The sequence below is a fragment of the Zonotrichia leucophrys genome, chromosome 12 (assembly GCF_028769735.1).
Source record: "Zonotrichia leucophrys gambelii isolate GWCS_2022_RI chromosome 12, RI_Zleu_2.0, whole genome shotgun sequence".
NCBI classification, from domain to species: Eukaryota; Metazoa; Chordata; class Aves; order Passeriformes; family Passerellidae; genus Zonotrichia; species Zonotrichia leucophrys.
Genome location: NC_088182.1, coordinates 1,057,726 through 1,077,277, shown reverse-complemented (window position 1 = coordinate 1,077,277; position 19,552 = coordinate 1,057,726). Strand labels below are relative to the sequence as shown.

Sequence of the window (19,552 nt, the reverse complement as noted above, 5' to 3'; positions counted from 1 at the left end):
AGGCAAAGATGCAAAAACAAATGATTTTTTTTTTTTTTGCAAAAAATGCAAAAACAAATGCAAATGACTGTGGGTTTATCAGAAGGATGTGGTTTCCTATTGGAAGAGGTGATGGCTGCTGAAAAGTGGGGCCACAGCTGAGGGGGGTTTGGGCAAAACAATTTTATTTGGTGCTATTTGGCCTCCATGGTTTTATGCCTTGCATCCAAGTCCCCATCCCTGCAGTGGCTTTTGGCATTTGGGGACATGGACTGGGTGATCTTGGTGGGTTTTGGAGTCCCCAATGGGTCTATGGGTCATTGCCTTCCAGCCCCAGCTCCTGCAGGACATGTGAAATTCCCTGATGTAACAGAAACCTGTGTAGGAATGCACAGCTGCATTTCAAACCAAATAAATCCATTTAAATTTATTAGATTTATTTAATGTCCATAGCATTTCTGCTGCTCAGCCACCAGCTCGTTAGGGCTCTGCTTGTTTGTTCTCTGTGCATCCATTACTGCAAGCTGAGGGAATGGGGCTGGCACTGCCTTCCTCTGCAGTTACCTGTTGCTAAAACCCTTTTATTTGGGCTGTAACTTTTTTTCCCTGCCTTTATTGCCTCTGCAAGGATCCAGCCCAGCTGCCAATAACCCCGTTGGTGGGACTGGAGGTTGTTTGCACAGAGAGAACACTCTGCCCAAACCTGCAGTAAAGCCAGGACAGAGCCTTTGTTTTCTGCAACACACAGACGTGAAATTTGATGGCAGCACTTCCAGCTTCATTAAGTCCTTTCCAGGGCCTGATAAAAGTGGCATTCATGGGAGAGGCTTCTGGAGGAGGAGTTCTGCTGTTTGTTTCAGTGGGAGCAGGGGGCCCAGCAAGGAGAAAATAATATTTATTTCACGCACAGGCAGTGGGTGAAGCTCTCTAACGTGAGGCACAGGGAACAGGGAGCATTTTGCAGGGTTTTTCCATCTCACAAGCTTTGCCACGCATTCACTCATTCCAAACCTAAAAAAGCTATACAGATTTTTGATGCTCATTCATTTAGGCAACGTTACAAGGGCCAGGAGAGGAAAAAGTGAATCACTGGGGATTCAGAGAGCTTCCATTATTTCCACAGCCGTGCAGAACACGAACTCCTGGAGAACCTGCCAGGTTTGAGGTCTCTCACCAGGGGGAGGGGGTTTAAGTGCTTCACAGGATTGCTCTCTGAGCTATTGGATGATGTGTGATAGAAGCCAGTCTGGAGCTCCCAAAGACTGGCGGTAGTAAACATAATTCTGTTTAGTGTTCTGCAGCCTCACAAAAGGATTTGTTGATTCCCACAGTGGTTACATTGATTTTATACCTTTCTGAGCACACAAAATAGCAATTAGTCAATGCTGCACATTGCATTTCTGACAGGTATAAAATTATAGTGCCAATTATTCTGCACAGGTTGATGAACAACAGTAGGGGTTTCTGAACAGTCTCTGAGACAGTGCTGGCAGAGAAATCTGTCACTTCAATGTTTGAAAGGTGTGACTGTAATTTCCAACACAATTGAATAAAAATCTTTGTGATGTGTGCATGCTGTACACTTATTATAATGATGGCCTCCTCTTTAAGTGACACATAATAGCATTTGTTATATTTTAACCACTGCAGAATAATTTAGTACTGTCTGAGGTCTCTCTGACTTTACCCTTCCCAGAGGAATAATGTGAGGAGTTCTGAGCTTCCAGTTTGAGGGAAATAAATCTGATCCCACCTGACCACAGAAAATCTTTACCCATTTGTGCCACTTATTTCACTTGCAGGCAGCTGAAACAGAACATTTTGCTCCAGGCCAAGTGGAATTCCACACCTCCAGGAAGGTGGGGTTTGCACAGAGGTTTAGTTTAATTTAAACCTTTATTTAATTCAATTATTTCATCTCTGTCAAACGAGTAAATGACAATTCCAACAAGCTCTGCTGCTGGCTTGGGCTGCTGAGGGACAGCTCAAGAGTTCTGCTCTGTCCTGCAAGGGAGTTTTCCAAGCAGGAATGCCCTGCATGGGAGCTCACACAGTGTCATTGTCACTGCAGAGCCCATCAGTGAGAGCAGGGTTGGGAATTCCAGAATTCCATTTCAGAGCTGGCAGGGGAGCTCACACCCTGTGATGGCAGAGCCCCATCACTGAGCAGGGTTGGGAATTCCCTGTTTCAGAGCATGGGAGCTTGTGGTGCTGTTCGCAGGGGTTCTTGGATGAGGGAAGAGACGAGGATCTGACTCCATGTTTCAGAAGGCTGATTTACTATTTTATGACATATATTACATTAAAACTATATTAAAAGAATAGAAGAAAAGGTTTCATCAGAAGGCCAGCTAAGAATAGAATAGAATAGAATAGAATAGAATAGAATAGAATAGAATAGAATAGAATAGAATAATAACAAAGGCTTGTGGCTCAGATGGAGAGTCTGAGCCAGCTGGGCTGTGATTGGCCATTAATTACAAATTAATTATAAATTACAACTCTATGAGACCAATCCCAGATGCACCTGTTGCATCCCACAGCAGCAGATAACCATTGTTTACATGTTATTCCTGAGGCCTCTCAGCTTCTCAGGAGGAAAAATCCTAAGGAAAGGATTTTTCATAAAAGATGTGTGTGACAGGAGCTCACACACTGTGACTGCAGAGCCCCATCAGTGAGAGCAGGGTTGGGAATTCCAGAATTCCATTTCATGGCACAAATCCCTGCCTGGCCCTGGCAGATCCTGGGGCACATCCCAGGTGTTCCCCATTCCCTTGTTGTCCTCATGGGATGGTCCCTCCCAGGGGTGGGGGCACAGCGAATTTAAGGCTCCAATTTCCTCCTCCATTATTTTTACTGAGCTGGAACCTTGTTTGTGGTTTCCCTCCAGCCAAGGACCTCATCCAGCTCCTTCCAAAGGTAATTTTTTAGGTCTTAGGTTGTGTCAGCCAACCCAAGTGCTGGGGTGAATTTATTTAACCCAAACTGAACAGTAATATTTAATTTCTGTGCTCTCAAAATCCATTTTTGTAGCCTGAGTTTGCCTGCTCTGCCCCCCTGCAAGCAGCTCTGTGGTGTAGGTCACCCTCTAGGGAAAAGGGAATGAGGTTCTCAAACTTTCTTCTCTCCTGATGGCATTGTAACAATTTGATAAAAATTTATTAGCTGGGAATTTGGGTTGAACATATAGATGTCTCCTGAATGAAAGGTTTTCATAAATGTGTTTAAAAACCTGAACTGCACCCAGCTGTTGCCCTTTGGTTAAGGGGAAGGTTTTTCTTGTGCCAATAAAAGTAAATTCTGTTCATCCCTTTCACCTTTACACTCCTTAATTTAGGAACTGTGTTTAGTAGCTTGCTGAGCCTGTTGAGTTTTATAGAAATCATTATTTTTCCTCTGGGAGAGCTGGAATTTTTGGGAAGGAATCTTTGTGCTTTTGGCCTCGGGTGGCTGAATGGGGCTGTGCAGGGTCTGGCTGCTTTTAGGGGGGCTAAATTTGACCCCATTTGTCCACCCCCAGCTGGGGACCTTGGAGATGGGGCTGCTTGATGGGATGGGATGTTCCCTTCCCTTGTATAGGGCTGCTGAGATGGGCATTTTAAATCCAGTATAAACCAGTAAAAGAGCTATCTAAAAAAGAAATCCCTTCAAAGATGATGGTCATTTAGAGACAAACAATATTCTGGTTTTTGCTCTTGTTTTCCTGCTGCATTGATGATGTGTAGCTGACTCAATTCAAGCCCCAGCTATTGTTTTTCAGGTCGACTTTTGATTTTAATGAAGTGGAATAAGTGGTTTTGAATCGGTTATCACGCTAAGGGAAGGAAGGCCAGGGAAGTGTCGGGTTGGTTTGACGGGTCAGGTGAAATATTTCACAAATTAGCGGCACATTTAGCTCTAAGCAGAGGCAATGAGTGGAATTTCCCTGCTGATGTTATCGGCTGGGAGGGAATTACAGCAGGAGCAGGACAGGAGCCAGGGGCAGGGGGAGATTTTGGGAATTGGGGATGGACCTGGCCAGCCTGGGGGGTTCAGCAGACCTGGCTGTGAACAGCTCTGAGCTGCAGCCCAGCCTGGCCAGGGCACTCTGGGACTGCTCCTGGGTACTCAGAATCACAGAACGATGAGGGTGGAAGAGACCTCTGAGAGCATCATCCAACCCGTGCCCTAACACCTCAACTGTAGCACCCAGTGCCATGGCCAGGCTTTGTTAAACACATCCAGAGATGGTGATTCCACCTCCCTGGGCAGAGCATCCCAGTGCTTTATTGTTCTTTCAGTGAAAAATTTCTTCCTGCTGTCCAACCTGTCCCTTCCCTGCCATAGCTGCAGGCTGTGTCCTCTGGTCCTGTCAGGGACCAACCCCACCTGTCTGCAGCCTCCCTTCAGGAAGGTGCAGAGAGCAACAAGGGCACCTCTGAGCCTGCTCTTCTCCAGGCTAAACAACCTCAATTTCCTCAAACCTTCCTCAAATTCTGGACAGAAATTAAGGAATTGGGACTGGGAAGGGTTTTATAACTCGAGAGTTTGTAATTGCAGCCACCTGGACCTCGTGTGGTTTCTGTGGGAGATCTCAGTGCTTGATTGGTTTTCTACATTAACCACAAAGAACTTTCTCACTGAACTTTGTTCCCACCATGACTTTTGCCAGAACAACAACAACAAAATATTTGGTGGGGAATTGCTCAAGGGGTTTCTTTCACCACTGAATGTGTTTTATTTGTATGGCAGCACCTGTGCTTTGTCCCTGCAGAGGCAGAGGAGGAATTGAGCAGATTCTGTTCCCTACCAGCCCTGGCAGCAATGCAGAGTGTGGTGGGCACCTCCTGCTCCTGGAGCCAGCAGATTTACCCTGCTCACGGATGCTCTTCAGCTTCCTTAGCTGTATAATTCATTCACAAAGCTCCCTTCAGGAACTGCTGTTTTATTGCTGAAAAAGCATTTGTTTTAGTTTATTTTTGAAGCATTTTAGTTGTTCTGTGGGGAGCCCAGAGTCTGGGTTTGCAACTCCTTGAGATTTTGGGGTTGGTGTGAAGAGAAGCAGAACCAGGGAAAGGCAGGGGTGACTCCAGCACCCCATTCCCAGGTGCTCTGTCCCCCTGGAGTGGAAGGCCAGGAGAGTTTGGGTGTGGATGTTTCTGCTGGCTCCCACCAGAACTCTCTGCTGTTACTGCATCAGGAGCAATTGCTGCTTCCCTTTTGCTTGCTGGGTCTCAGCAGTTAAATGGAAACAGCCTGTTCTGATTTTCTTAACAAAAACAATCCAAGGCGCTTCCCAGAAGGTAGGGATCATGAATAATGAAAGATTTTATTTTTAATTTCCAGAACAAAATAAGACTATGAAATGGTTAGGCAAAACACTTGAATCCAATTAGGAAACAACTCGGTGAAGAAGAAAACATTGACACTTATTTTGAGTATTTGATTCCCTACAATATCAATTTAAATGTAAATTGTGCTTTGGAGGAGAATGCTTCCATCGGAGGCTAAAAGCATGTGGTTTATGCTCAGCGTTTTACAGCTGGATTATCTCAGACCTGGGTTTATAGTTACTGCCTGTGGGCAGAATTCCACCTCAGCACTCAGAGCACAGGCAGTAATGCCCTTGTGCATCTATTTTTTCAGCAGATTGGTGATAGAATTGTGTGATTAAATAAGGAATTTTATGATTTCTTTTCCCATGGTAGATTGCAATCGGTATATTTAGGTTTGATTTTGGCTATAAAGTTTGTAGCCTGCGAATAAGTGGGGTGAGGAGTTGCAGGTTGAATTGTTACTGGCAGAATTGAAGTGCTGAGACCTCAAATATTTAAAGATGAAAGGTCTCAGGGGGAGCCCTGAGCTGTGTTTAGTGCCAGGTGGGGAGGTGTGTTCATGGCTGTGCTTTATCATCTCAGAGCTGGGCTCTGTTCAGCTGGACCCTTCCAGAAAATTCCATGTCCAGCGTTCCCCATGGCAGCTCTGAGATCCCTCTCAGGTGCTCCAGGTACAGCAAGAGCCCTGAAACCAGCCTGGATCAGCTCCTGACTGGGGATCAGAGCACCCCAGGTAATCTGTGGTGTGAGAAGGGTCACAGTGCCTGCAGGAGATGCCCTGAATAATCCAAGGGGCACGTGGGGTACCTGGAGGGGGAAGAAATGTCAAACAAAATGATGCTGGCTGTTATTCCCAGGATCTAACAAGGTTTTTAAAACAGTATCTCAAGTGTCTGAATGCATTTCAGACAAGCTGTTAGTGCAGGGCTTGGATCCCTTCAAATGCAGGTTTCTCACCAGCCTGGCTGGTTCAGGTTTGGCTTTGAGCAGCTCCATCCAAATATTGAAGGTAATAAATGCTCCTGTATGGCTGCACTTGGAAATAATCTCTTGAAGCAGTGAAAATTTGAAGGCTCAGTGGTTCATACTCCACAGCTGTGGTGTGAAATACGAGCAGGCAATGCCAGGGAAGGGAAGGGTGGTGACCCTGCCAGGAGCTGAGGGGCACCAGCCTGGCAGCCTCCTCACCATGGACCTGTCCTGTGTGTTATGGATGATTCTCACATGTGCTCTCAGGCTTTTTTATTTTTGAAAGGGAGATTTAGTTCTTCCCATTTTAATCAGCGTCTTAAGTCTCATTTTTCCTTGTATTTTCCTCAACAACCCCATGGCTGTTGGGTGTGGAGCTGAGCAGGGGCTGGGTCAGAACTGCTCAATCCAGGAGATTCCTTGCACTGCCCAGCTGTCACAGACATATTTTATGAAAAATCCTTTTGTTAGGATTTTTTTCTCCTGAGAAGCCTCAGAAGAAAGGAAAACCAATGATTATCTGCTGCTGTGGAATGCAACAGGTGCATCTGTGATTGGTCTCGTGTGGTTGTTTGTTTGTAATTAATGGCCAATCACAGACCAGCTGTCTCAGACTCTCTGGTCAGTCATAAGATTTTATTATCATTCCATTCCTTTCCTTGTTAGTCTTCTGATGAATCTTTTCTTCTATTTTAGTATAGTTTTAATATATCATTTTCTTTTAATATATTATATATCATAAAATAATTAATCATCCTTCTGAAACATGGAGTCAGGATTCTCATCTCTTCCCTCATCCTGGGACCCCTGTGAACACCACCACACCCTGCTAACAGGGATTTGTCCCTTCTTATTCCCAACATGTGTTTGTTACACCTTGGATTGATGTGTCAGGGCTTTTTCCCCCTTTTCCTTCAGGAACTTTCCTCTGTCTTGGCATTTGCCAACTTCGTACCTCAGCCTTGTTGTTCTGCTCTGTTCATATTTTTAAGATGTGTGCTCTACAGGCAGAAAATAAATTCTGAGGTGGAGGGCACCCGTGTGGAACAGCCCCGTGTCAAAGGCAGATAAAATATCTCCCACTCACTGACAGCATTAGATTTTTGTCACCCTGCTAATGCTGCTTCCATATCACTCAGGAGGAGAAACACTTTGCTTCTTGATTTATGGGCCCTGACAGGGAGGTGTCCAGGATGATTAATTACAGCCCTAAATGACAGTGCCCTCATTCACACCTCCCCGGCCCGATGATTGAAATTAATAAATATATCTGTAAGGCTGTGGAATTTGCCATTGCCTGTTCAAATATTGATACACTTGACATGCTGGGAAGGGATTTAGCAGAGGCACAGCCCTGCAGTCAGTACCTTGCTGCATTTAATAGCAGTTGGTAGGGAGGGAAAGAAGCAGAAGATTCTGGAACTGATTGGAAGGCTATGAATAATTTTCAGAGAAAATGTTATGACATTTCTTTGGCAGTTTAAACCCTTGCTTTCTGCAAGTGTTTTGATGATTTTGTCTTTATATTTGTCATTTATTTTTTGAAAATATTGGCTTTGAAAGCCTATAAATTATTTTTGGGGCTGTGTCTGGCACGTTGGGACTCTCACGAAGCTCTGCCTTGCCAAGAGGAGAGCACAGCCAGAGGAGCATCCAGAATTATCTGTCCTTGTCTAGACGCCTCCTTTTAGCTTTGTTTGGGTGACTCTGGGATTTAATGAATTGGGATGTGAGCAGAAGGAGCAGAATCCCATCTGGAGCCAGGGCTGGGGCTTGGGGTGACTCAGGGGCTGCCCAGGGCTGGCAGGAGGTGCAGCCCCACCTCAGGAGGGATGCTGAGCTCCCTTTCCCAGCTCCTCCAGGTTATTCTTGGAGCAGCTCTTGCCCATGCTGGGTGGAGATTCCACCTCCTGAGACTCTGCAGTTTGCACTAAAATTCTCACCAGTACCCCTGGGATCAGTCAGGGGATGCCTCTGCCTCCCTGGTGGCTGCAGCAGGGCTGGGAGGGCTCAAGCAGCCCCTTTATTGTGTTATTGCTTTATTCTGGTGATGGAGAACAGGGAAAGTGAGTGCTGGCCCCACAAAGCAGGAGCTGTGCAGTGCAGCCCCTCAGGGATGCAGCAGGTGATGAGGGATCCCTAATTATGTGAACTTGGAGAGTGGTGTTTGCTTCTCTAGCAGCACTGAAACCCTGTCCTTTAGATCCCTTAATGTTGTGTTTTTGGGGCTGCATGGATCCCTCATTACCTGAACTGGGAAAATGGTGTTTGCTTCTTTATTAGCAATGAAACCTTTCCTTTAGATCCCTTAATGCTGATTTTCTGGAGCTGTGTAGATCCCTCATTACCTGCACTTGGAGAGTGGTGTTTGCTTCTTTATCATCACTGAAACCTTTCCTTTAGAAAGGTTAATGTTGTTCCCTTAATGGTGCCTTTTTGGGGCTGCATGGATCCCTCATTACCTAACTTGGAGAGTGGTGTTTTCTTGTTCATCAGCACTGAAACCTTTCCTTTAGAAAGGTTAAGTTGTTCCCTTAATGTTGATTTTTTGGGGCTGCTTCACTTCCAGTTCCATCCATGCATTCACATGGGAAGCCCAGCATGGAGCACCCAATGTGGGGCTGGTTTGGGCTGCTCTGAACCAAACTCTGTTTTCAGGCTCAAGGTGTAAATCCAAGCCTTCAAAGGCCAAATGGAAATTTTCTGTGTTCAGGTTGTTTTTTTCTGCATTCACCTGAAACCTGAGCTTGTCCAGGTCCTCCTCCTGTGCCCTCATGGAAAGGCAATGCTGCTTTTGGAGTTTGTTTCAACCACAATATTTCTGTGGAGTTTATGGCCAGCTTTCCTTTCAACTTGAACTCTCTGCCTCAGCCCCCTGTGTGCAGAGTGGAGATAATTTTGCTGCCTTACCTTGTCAGTTTAATTAATGTTGTGGAGCATTCAGATAGCGACAAACAGGCTAGAAAAGCCCAAAGGAAATGAAAAATTCTTTCTTGGGAGCAGTGTTTGGACAGTCGGCAGCAGATAAGGCTCAGGCACACACTGAAAAATGAGGCAACCCCAAAATATTAAATCCAGGCTGGTTTGGGAGGGAGGATGGAGCTCGGTGTGCTCAGAGCAGTGGGAAGGGCTGATGATGTAATTAAAGACTTGCAAATGAAGGAGCAGGTGGGGCTGAGGATGGAAAGACAAAATTATGCCATGTCACTAATTCCTGTAATTATCGAGGGCCTTAAATGAGATGTTCTGGCTGGTTTTGCCCTGAGCTTGTACTAAAAACACTAAAAACATGAACACTTTTATTTAAAAAAATGAACCACTTAAATTTCAATTAGGAAAAATATTTCCCTGTGAAGTTCTATCTTCTTATTATTTCTGGGTGGTTTCTGATAGGAAAATGTGTTATGGATTACAGGGACAGATGTTCTACTGGAAAAAAATATATTATTTATTCTCAATTGAACCTTAAAAGAGAAAAATAAATGTAGACAGGCACTAAACCTGGGTTTTTTGATTGGGTTTTCTTTTTATTAATATGAGAACATCCCCTGATGTGCCTGAAAACCCACCTGCTTGCGGATGAATTAATTTGGCCGTGATGTTGTGCTGGTGGCATCAGGGAAATGATGGTCAGTGCTGGGAGGAGATGGGATGAGCGGCTGCCACAGGTCAGCTCCTGCCCTTTATTGGCTGCCGGGGCTTCCAGAGGCTGCTGACAGCTTCATTCCCATGCAGGGGAGGGGAATTGCAGCCTGATTAGGTCCAGGTCATCCGAGGGTAAAGCTGAACATCTAAATTCGTGTTGGGAGCCCTTGGTGTGGTGGAATCCACACCCAGAGCAGTCGTTGTCCTTCATCTGCCTGCTGAAGGGCCCTCCAATGCACAGGGCTCCTCCCGGAGAGGAAAAAACCCTGAGATTAATTGCAAATTCCATTCACATCGTTCCCCAAATGATTTTTAATTTCCTTTGAATGACAAGCAATTATGGCCTTTTTTCAGGGCTGCATCGGGAGATAAAATGTCTCTCAAATTCTTTCAGGTATGTTGTTAAACTGTGCTCGTAATTGAGGGCTACAGGAATTAGTGTGAAGTCTAATTGTGAGTAAAGAATGAAATGAAAGATTCTGTAAAGCGTCAGAGCTGTTGCTGAATTGTTCAGGTTTAAACAGGTGTGGCACGTTCCTTCAAGGGCTGGGAAAAATAATCTGGGATAAACTGCGGGGGAAGGAGTGAGCTTGTGTGGAGTGATTTACATTTGTCTTAGGGGTCTTGGAAAAGACAAAACTGGAATAAAATCTCTTCCTGAATCTCCTCCTTTTTTCTGAGAGCCTTCCTGCTCTTGCCTGCACTTTTTGACAGTTTTAAACCTAAACAGGGGCTGGCTCAGTGTTGTTTGTGGGACAGCATAAAGCAATCTGCCATCCCCAAAATCCCAAAAGGATTTTGTGGCCATAAAAAACCCTTTTCTATCAGCAGCAAACCCCTGTGGGTCTCGGCTCTGGTTTGCATCCAGCCCTGGAAGGGATAAACGGCAGGAACACCAGAGGGGAGGCTGCCACAGGACAGGGAGGGAAGGGAAGGAAGGCTCTGCTTGGAGCACAGATCTGAAACGCTGGGGAGAATCCCCATCAATCTGGGGCTGCTCAGACCCAGTGGCAGACGGCAGGGAGGATAATTTAAGTACTGGATGTGTGCATGTGAATGGGTTCATTTGCATCATAAATTGTTACTGCACTCCAGCCTCGCTGCCTTTGTGCCAGGTCTGAGGGAAGGAGTATTGACTCAGGGAATAAAACTGACTTTTATTGGGATGAGGAGATCATCCAGGAGGGGCTAGCAAGGAGTTAATTGTGGCTCCTTCTGTGGTGGAGCTTTTGGTGAATGGTTCTGGTGCCCACTGAGGGAATTTTCGTGTCTTTGGATGCTGTGATCAGTGAGTTCACTCCAGTGTGATTTGTGAGCTGTCTGAGGCAGCAGAGATGTTCTCCTCTGCAGAAATACAGCCCTCAGGAGTCTCCTGAGGCTGCTATTGCTCATTTATCCTCTCGTGGCACCATGGGATCAGCAGAGGTTGGGTTCCCGTGTAAATCATGGATTCCTCAGGGGCTCTGGGCTGGCTCTGTGTGTCTGCACATGGCTTCTGCTCCTCACAGTGACCCTCCTGCCCCCAAAATGCTTCACCTTGGCCTGAGCAGAGCACTGTGCCCATCAGTGACCCATCCCTGGGAGAGGGGAGCCTGCAGGGAGCTGCTCCTGCATTTCCTGCAGCCTCTTTGGTGCTCCAGCCCTTGGATTGCCCTCTTCTGGCAGGGATGTACCTGGAATGAGCCCCACAGGCTGCCCCAAAGCCCCCAGACCCTGGCATGGCTGTGGCTGCCCTGGATCCCTGGCAGTGCCCAAGGCCAGGCTGGACAGTGAATGTCCCTGCCATGGCTCTGGATGGGCTCTAAGTTCCTTTCCACCTAAGCTGTTTGTGATTCTAATAGAATTTCTTGCCTTCTCTGTCAGTGCTTCCACGTGTTTGACAAACAGCTCAGCAGCCTAATTCTTATTTTTACAGTTCACTGCTGTTTCATATTGACAGTGTCCATCTCCCTCCCTTTATAGTGAACCTTTCATTGATTTATTGTGATGGTTCTTCAAATCCCTCGTGGAACAGCAAATAATCTCTTGGCATTTCACACACCTTTTAATTATAAATAAGTTAAAGAATGGAAAATCACTCAGAAGCAAAAAACACCTGCAAACAAAACCTGTGGTTACATCTTTTAGAAGAGAAGAAGTGATTGTAAAGAAAGGGAAGAGTCTGGAGGATCATAAAGGAGCTTACTCTGAGTTGTTTATTCCCTGTGTGCCTGGTGTGATGTGTCAGTGAGGCTGAACTGTGCATTTTATGGATTCCTCCCCGGATTGTCTCAGACACGTGTCCATAAAACCCTGCTGGGTTACAGCAGCCTGAGGAGCATCACTGCTGCTCTTCTGGAGCTCTTTAATTCCCTGGCTCTTCCCAAAGCAGCCTCACCTGTGCTTGGTGCCCTGCTGGGAGGTGGGATCTGGGCCAGGGGCTGTGGGAAATGGAATATCCTGGGCTGGGATCATGGTAGGATCATGGAAGGGGCAGCTGAGAGGGGTCAGGAACGGTAATATCAACAATAATATCAATAATATCAACTGCCCCTTATTCAGCTCTGGATAACTGACATGCAGGGAGCTGGCAAACAAATGCAGTTATCAATTCACTTTGGCCATAATTGCAAAGTACAGCTCAGTGCTGCTCAATTCTGCTTTGCTGCAGGATGGATGAGGCTCTCACCCACTGAGGCAACACTGGAGCCCTTTTAATCGTGCTTTTTGAAACAGAATTTCTTGTTGTACCCACCAGTGTTCCCAGTTATCCTGTGCCCATTCCTGACTGGGCTGGAATTCTGGTTCAATGAGATTCTGCTGTTAGATCAGCACCTGCTCCCTCTTCAGGGAAATCACAGGGAATTGATCTCTGATTTGGGGTTTTCCTGAAAAACCTGCACATCAGGAGAGAGAAAAGAGCCCTGCCATAACTGCTGAACAGATGCCTCATGAAATAATTCCTAGAATTTTTTATTTTCAATCAGGAAATTGCTCTCAGGGAAGTTCTCAGTGGGGCAAACTGAGAACTTGATGCTTCCGTGGGCCTGAGCTCTCCTGGATGCTCTGGTGCTTTCATCAGGCTTTTGGCTGATCTTTAGGCTTTGTTACATCCCTGCCCTTCTGCAGAGGTGAAATGGGCAAATAATTCCTGTGAAATTCTGCTCAGCTGTTTGATCCCTGCTGTTCCTGACTGCACAGGGTCACTGTTACTGTCTGTGAGTTGGAGTCAAACTGAAATTTAGGAACTGGTGTTGTTGCCTTGGATGAGTTTCTCTCTCCTGAACAGCAGGTTTTAATCCCAGCCCTGCAGAGACAGGCACAGCTCTGCTGTGGAAATAAATTTGGGTAAATCCTGCAAGTCCACAGAGTCCTGTGTGTCTGGAGAGCCCAAATCCCTCTGATCCCTCCCGTGCCTCAGTTTCCCCCAGCACATGTTCCTGCCCCTGTGGCTGGGAGGTGAAGCTCACCTCTGTTTCCATGTGCTTTGAGCCCCATTCACTGAGATAAGAGTTCCTATAGAAACAGCCCTGCTAAAATGACTCATGCCTGGGAGGTCCACAAAAATCTTTATAGACACACAAGGTAATTAATTAGAAATAGTCCATTACTGGGGAATTGGTTTAGGATTCAATTTTTAATTTAGTATTAAATTGCTTAGGGACTATTTTCTTTTACATTTTCTTATATCCTTAGCTTGCAAAGAATTCCTGCCACAATGTTCTGTAGAACCTGCTGATGCCAGGGGCACTGAAAGCCTTTCTGGGAGGGTTAGTCAGGGTGGAGCCAGAGTGCATGGAAATGTTTTGGAAAGAGCGTTGCAAAAAGCAACAATGTGATTTATGAATCAGTGGAAATGGAAGTGATAGGCCATATTTTCACTGAGAAATATCATAACTGTCAGGGAACAAAATTGTCTTTTGATTGTAGCAATATGCATTGAAATCACTGCTGGGGAAGTTCATCTCCTCAAGGTTATGGGATATTTTTTTTGGCTGAGGATACACTTGTAAAAGCTGTGGTTTTGTTGAGTTGTTTCCCCCATCTAAATTACCAAAGGGTGGAAGGAAAGGAGAGAGAGCCAGGTGCCCTGTGGGTGTTCTTCCAGGAGAGGGGACAGGCTGGGTGACATCCCCTGCAAACCCTTGGGTCTGGGAAATGGTTTGTGTCCTGATCCTGGAGAGTCAGGGGAGCAAGGCATGGGGTGGCTGGGGCTGAACAGATCCCTGTGCTCGTCCTGCAGGATGGGACTGAATAAATCCCTGTGCTTGTCCTGCAGGGTGGAACAGGCTGATCCCTGTGCTTGTCCTGCAGGGTGGAACAGGCTGATCCCTGTGCTTGTCCTGCAGGGTGGGACTGAACAGATCCCTGTGCTCGTCCTGCATGGGAACAGCCTGATCCCTGTGCTTGTCCCAGAGTGGGCACAGCCTGATCCCTGTGCTTGTCCTGCAGGATTCCCTGCAGGGCTTTAAAACCCCTGTGGATGTGGCACTGGGGACATGGGCACTGCTGGAACTGATGGCCTTGGTAGCTTGCTGAGGAGCTCATTTTTAATAGAAATAACTTATTTATATGCTTAGTTTGCTCATCACTCTAATTTAGGAGAATGTTACCCCTGAGCTGCCTGTTAACCAGCTGAACTCCAGAAATTCACGTTCCCCTGGCCTTGGAGGGCTTTTCCAGCCTCAGTGATTATTCCATGACCAGGAGCAGCTTTTCCAGCTCAGTGATTATTCCAGGAGCAATCCCCTGCAGCACTGGGGGAAGTCCTGCAGCATTTTGTTTCACAGGTTTGGTTTTTGGAGGCCAAGGAGAGCCCAGGATGTCCCAGCCCAAGGAGAGGGAGCCCCAGGGGATTTGTCCCCTCCCAGCACAGGGGAAGGGTCCAAAATCCCGTTTTGTGCCTCACTGGCCGAGTCATGATGGGCTGATTGATATTCTACATGGAAATTGGATTTCCAAGCACCTTCAGGAGAGCTGCAAGGAGGCAGCTGGGCTGCTGGGGAGATTATTCTGTGATATCAGTGATGATGGAGCTAATGAATTAGATCCAACCACCTACGGTGAAATCTGTTTGCTGTGTACAAAAATGAACAGGAAAATGAGGTTTTTATTAAAAATATCACAACTATTTTTTCCTTCAGCCAGAATGTGCAGCGCATCAATACATCACCCACACAGCTGTAAGGGCAATGCTGCTACACCACAGACATTCCATCTAAATAACAAAGTTAATATTGAAATATTGTTTTTACCAATGGCAGGGTGGTTTTTAGCAGCCCACTGACATCAAATCACATGAGCAATATCCACTCCAGCTGCGTTTTTCAGCTCTTCAGGCAGGTGGGAATTCCCTTCAGGTGCCATCTCTCTCCCCAGACAGGGATGGCCACCAGGTCCCCTCTCCCCCTGCATTCCCTTGGCTGGGTGTCAGGGAGGAGAGATGAGAACTGTTGGTGAAAAGAGCATTATGTGGTTTTTTCTCTGGCAGTGGTGGGGCTGGTGGAGGTATTTTGATGTTTTTGGAGGATATTGGTGGGAACTTGATGCTGTTTGTTTTGTCATTTTATTTAGGAATTGGATTTGAAATGTAAAATCATAACCAGAACTATAAACAAAACAAATATATGTGTAGAAATGGGCATAAACATTTATGTGACAATGCCACCAAACACTGTCAGCTCACAACTGGCTCTTTTTGGAATTGTGTTTAAGGGGGAGGTTTGGGTGCTTGTCCCAAAATCTGCTCAGGAACTCATTTTTAATAGAAATCCCTAATTTATGTGCTTATTTTGTTTATCACTCTGCATTGCAGGAGGCTGTTACCCTTGAGCTACCCTAAACCAGCGGAACTCAGAGGTTCCTGCTCACCTGGGCTGCAGCCAGGTGAGAGCTCTCCTGTCTCACATTTGTTCTGCTCAGAAACCTCTCCTGGCAGCTCTTCCAGCTCTCCCTCTTGGTGGGGCTTTGCTGGGGCCCAAAGGGGCTTTGCTGGAGGTTGGGGCCAGATCTCAGCGTGGCCTCAGCAGCACATGTCCCTCTGAGAAGGTGTCCTCCTCTCCTCCAAGAGGTTTTCCATCACTGCCCAGCACAAGGTGCAGATGAGGAGAGCCTCCAGAAGGTTTTGTGCTCCCCTCCAGCAGGACAGTTTCTCTCATGGGATGGTTTATTTCCATTAAACAGCAAACAGAGGTTTCTCTCTAATTAACCTGGGCTCCAGGGATTTGCTTTATCTCTCCCCAGCCCGGGGCTGAGACCACCAGCCCCTCTCTGCCAGGGAAAGGTGGGGATGCAAATAGCCAGACAAGCCTCAGACTTATTAAAATTCCAGGAGAGGAATGAGCTTTGATCAGATAGAATCCATTCTCAAGCTCAGTCTAATATCCCTGGATGGCAGCTCTTCCCTAAATCTCTTCTAGGTTTTTTTTCCCCCTCTTATTTTATCAGGCAATTTTCTCATGAACTTTCTCCTTTCTCCCTGCAGGACCTTCAACGTGGAGAGATTTTTTCACAGTGATGATCTTAAATAGGGATCAGCTGTGCCAGAAGAGGGATTTTTTTTTTAACCCATGCTGGAGCTCAGCCTGCAGCAGCTCTGTCCCTGCTGCCTCTCATGGATGCACTGACTGGGTGTCCTGGATGTGCAGAACCTTTCCACCTCCTGGAGCTCTCCAACCTTTGCTCTGTACCTGTGCAGCTTTACCACAAGCAGCTGACAGTCTCAACAGGAGGATGTGATTTTGCCCAATATTTGAATTTGCTCCAACATCCCTACCACCGAAGTGCTCCTGATCCAGAGGTGCTGCTGCATCCAGAGGGACACGGCTGGCTCATGGACCAGAGTGTGGCTGCCATGGCAACAGCCTGAAATTAGGAATCAATTAGAGCTGAAAAAAGTGCTATCACTTCAGCAGACTAAATGCTTTCCCCTATCTCCTCAGTCTCTGTAGCTTCTCCATTTTGACTCGCAGGTAATTGAAGTTTTAATTTGTTGCCGTGTATCAGGTTAATGAAAGGAGCTGGAAATGGAGCTGAATTCCCTGGTGCCCCCAGAGTGAGTGTGAGAGGAGCAGGGCCCTCCCCGTGTGCCTGAATCCCTGCAAAACACAGCCTCGAGGGCTGACTTTGGGACTGAACCTGGGAAAATGCTCATTATCAGGCAGGGAAGGGGCATCCAGGGCCTGCTAATGGCTCAGTCACTCTGCAGAACAATTTGGGATTAAAAAAAAACCAAAAAAGGAGTTTTCTATTTCTGCTGATTTCAGGAAAGGGAGAGTGTGCTGAGCAGTGACAATAATTGGCTGTAAGCAGGCAGTGTTTGCTTTATGAACTGTCTGGGAGTGGGATGTGGAACACAGCTCTGGAGCAGTCCCTGCTCATCCTTTCCAGGTTAATAAACCCTCTGGCACAGGCTCCTGCTTCAAAGAGCAGCTTGAAACTGCTCCAGGAGCTTGGATGGCCCTGCAGGTGCTCAGGGCACATCCAGGTGGGATTGTGGCACTCAGATCTCAGCCAAAACTTGCTCCTTGCTGGCCTCTTTATTTGGCATTCAGATCGGGATTGTCACCTGCCCAGGGAGATCGAGTTCCGCTGAAAATCAATGGGATTTTCACACTTCTAATGACTGAAGCACTCAGAAATGCCATCTTTAGGGCTCTAAATGAGTCTCTCATTTCCAGGAGTACTCAGTGGCTGTGGTTGGGTTTTGCAGCTCCTCAATTCCACCTGGGCCTGTCTGACTCTGCTCCATAAAGGTGAGGAGGGTTCTGGGAGCTGTGCTCAGGGCACACCTTGGGGGGTTAAATCACATTTTTAAAACACTTGATACCAACCTACAGCATAGAGGTGAAGCTCTGTGTTATTCCCTCATCCCTCTTTGTCAAGGCCTCAATTCCCTGTCTGATTTCCAGGATCTAAATAAATCGGCCTTGCCAAAAGTCTAATTAAATATGGAGATTGCAGATCTACTTGAACTGAACAATGAACCCTTGGTACATTTTCATTGAGATCTGGGGTTATAACGAAATTATTTGTAATTTCCAAATTGGAAGCATCAGAAGGAGCCCCAGTGTTTGTGCTGGCTGCAAACTGCTTTGTTTGCATCTCATTTTTTGGTGTCAACACCTCCCTCTTTGGTCAGTGACTGCCCTGAGAAGGTGGCATTGCCCATGAGGGACCTTCCTTTTCTGACTGAAGCTTTTCCAGACAGAGCAATGCCTCAGGGAGTGGCTGAGCTTTAATCTCTCCCATTTCTGGTTCCAGTAGCTGAACTCAATCTGAGGCTTGAAATGCCACACTAAAAATAACATTTGGGGCTGCTGCAGCTCTTCTCCTGCCTATAGTCTTAACTTTGGCTGAGTTCCACAAACGCAATTTAACATCGGTAGCTAGTTTGATGTTTTTTCAGGAATAGTTTTCAATTGTTCCATAGGTTTAGAAAGTGTGTGGAGGTCAAAAATGAAGTTCTTGCTGAGGTGATCATGGTGGCATGATAAACTTGGTGGTAAATCCAAATTTATCCTCATGGCAATGAGATGACCAGGGCAGAGGGTTGCAACCAGAGGCTCTTTAAGGTCCCTTCCATCCCAAACTGTTCTGTGGTTCTGAGAAGAAAAAAAATACATCTAAACACTGATGGGATAAGTCCTATTTGCAATATTTACCAGATAGTTGACAGATGAGATTAAGAAAAAGACCTTTTTAATTTAATTAAAATCCATATAAATTGTGTAATTTATTAGTGAAAATCAACTCTTGTCATCTTTGCTTTGGGTTTCCCATGATCTGGCATAAAACTAATGTGTAATGTAAATGTTTGTACCTTGGTGGGTCTCGTTAAGCCATTTAAAGTTAAGTAATGTTTGCCTATTTCAAAACTTTAATTAGCATTTAACAAGAAAGCAACAGTCTAGCCAATTAGAGATTTAAGCAATAACACACACTCACTTCCATTTTCTAGCAATTAATTGATAAGTAGTTTACTCTGGGCTAATAATTAAAAGGGAAAACATTCTGAGCAAATTGAAAGCATTGATGCAAATGAGTTCTGCATTTCTTCTTTTCAGACTCACTGACCACGGTATCTAATCTGCTGTGAGCAGAGGAAGCTGAATTATCCCAGCCCTGCCTGGGCTGCCTGACAGCCTTAAAGGGACTGCAGGGAGCAGAGCTGGGGCTGGGATTGAGGGGTGAGGGATGGGCTGGCTGGGATTGGGAATGGGCTCCTCTGGATGCCTCAGGTTTGGCTTTTCTATTTTCCACATTCTGTGCTGCTTTAGTGTGTGGGTCTGGGATTCACATCAGGGCATGGTGAGCTCTGTGCACAGAGCAGGGAGACAAAACAATTCCTGCTCCAGCTGGGCACCAAGGACAAATGATCCCAATCTCAGCCCAGGAGCACAAACCCCGTGGGCTGGAGAGAGAAAAACAAGCAGGGTGGGACTGCCTGGGCTAAAGCTGGGATGGGACAATGAACTGCAAGGTGCAAATGGAGCAGAACTGATCCCAGGGACAGAGCCCGTGCCCCTCGTGCATTTTGGGGCCATTTTGGTTCATCTTGGGTGCAGCCCTGGCTGGGCTCTGGTGCTGCCCAAGGTGGATCCATGGAGGAGATGCTTTGAATACACCCCTGCTTTATTCTGGAACTCCATCCGTTCTCTGTT

At 46.3% G+C, this 19,552-nt stretch overlaps 1 long non-coding RNA gene across 3 annotated transcripts; it reads left to right on the top strand.

The window, feature by feature from the left end:
* Positions 1-2,831: 2,831 nt before the first annotated feature.
* On the top strand, positions 2,832-19,091 carry LOC135453267 (uncharacterized). Of its 3 annotated transcripts, XR_010441824.1 has the most exons (5): positions 2,832-2,901; positions 15,706-15,776; positions 16,375-16,861; positions 17,570-17,644; positions 18,956-19,091. It is a non-coding gene; the product is annotated as an uncharacterized LOC135453267 (long non-coding RNA). The 3 variants fall into 3 exon arrangements; XR_010441823.1 differs by having other exon boundaries at positions 16,375-17,644; XR_010441822.1 differs by lacking the exon at positions 18,956-19,091 and having other exon boundaries at positions 16,375-17,782.
* The last annotated feature ends 461 nt before the right edge of the window (positions 19,092-19,552 follow it).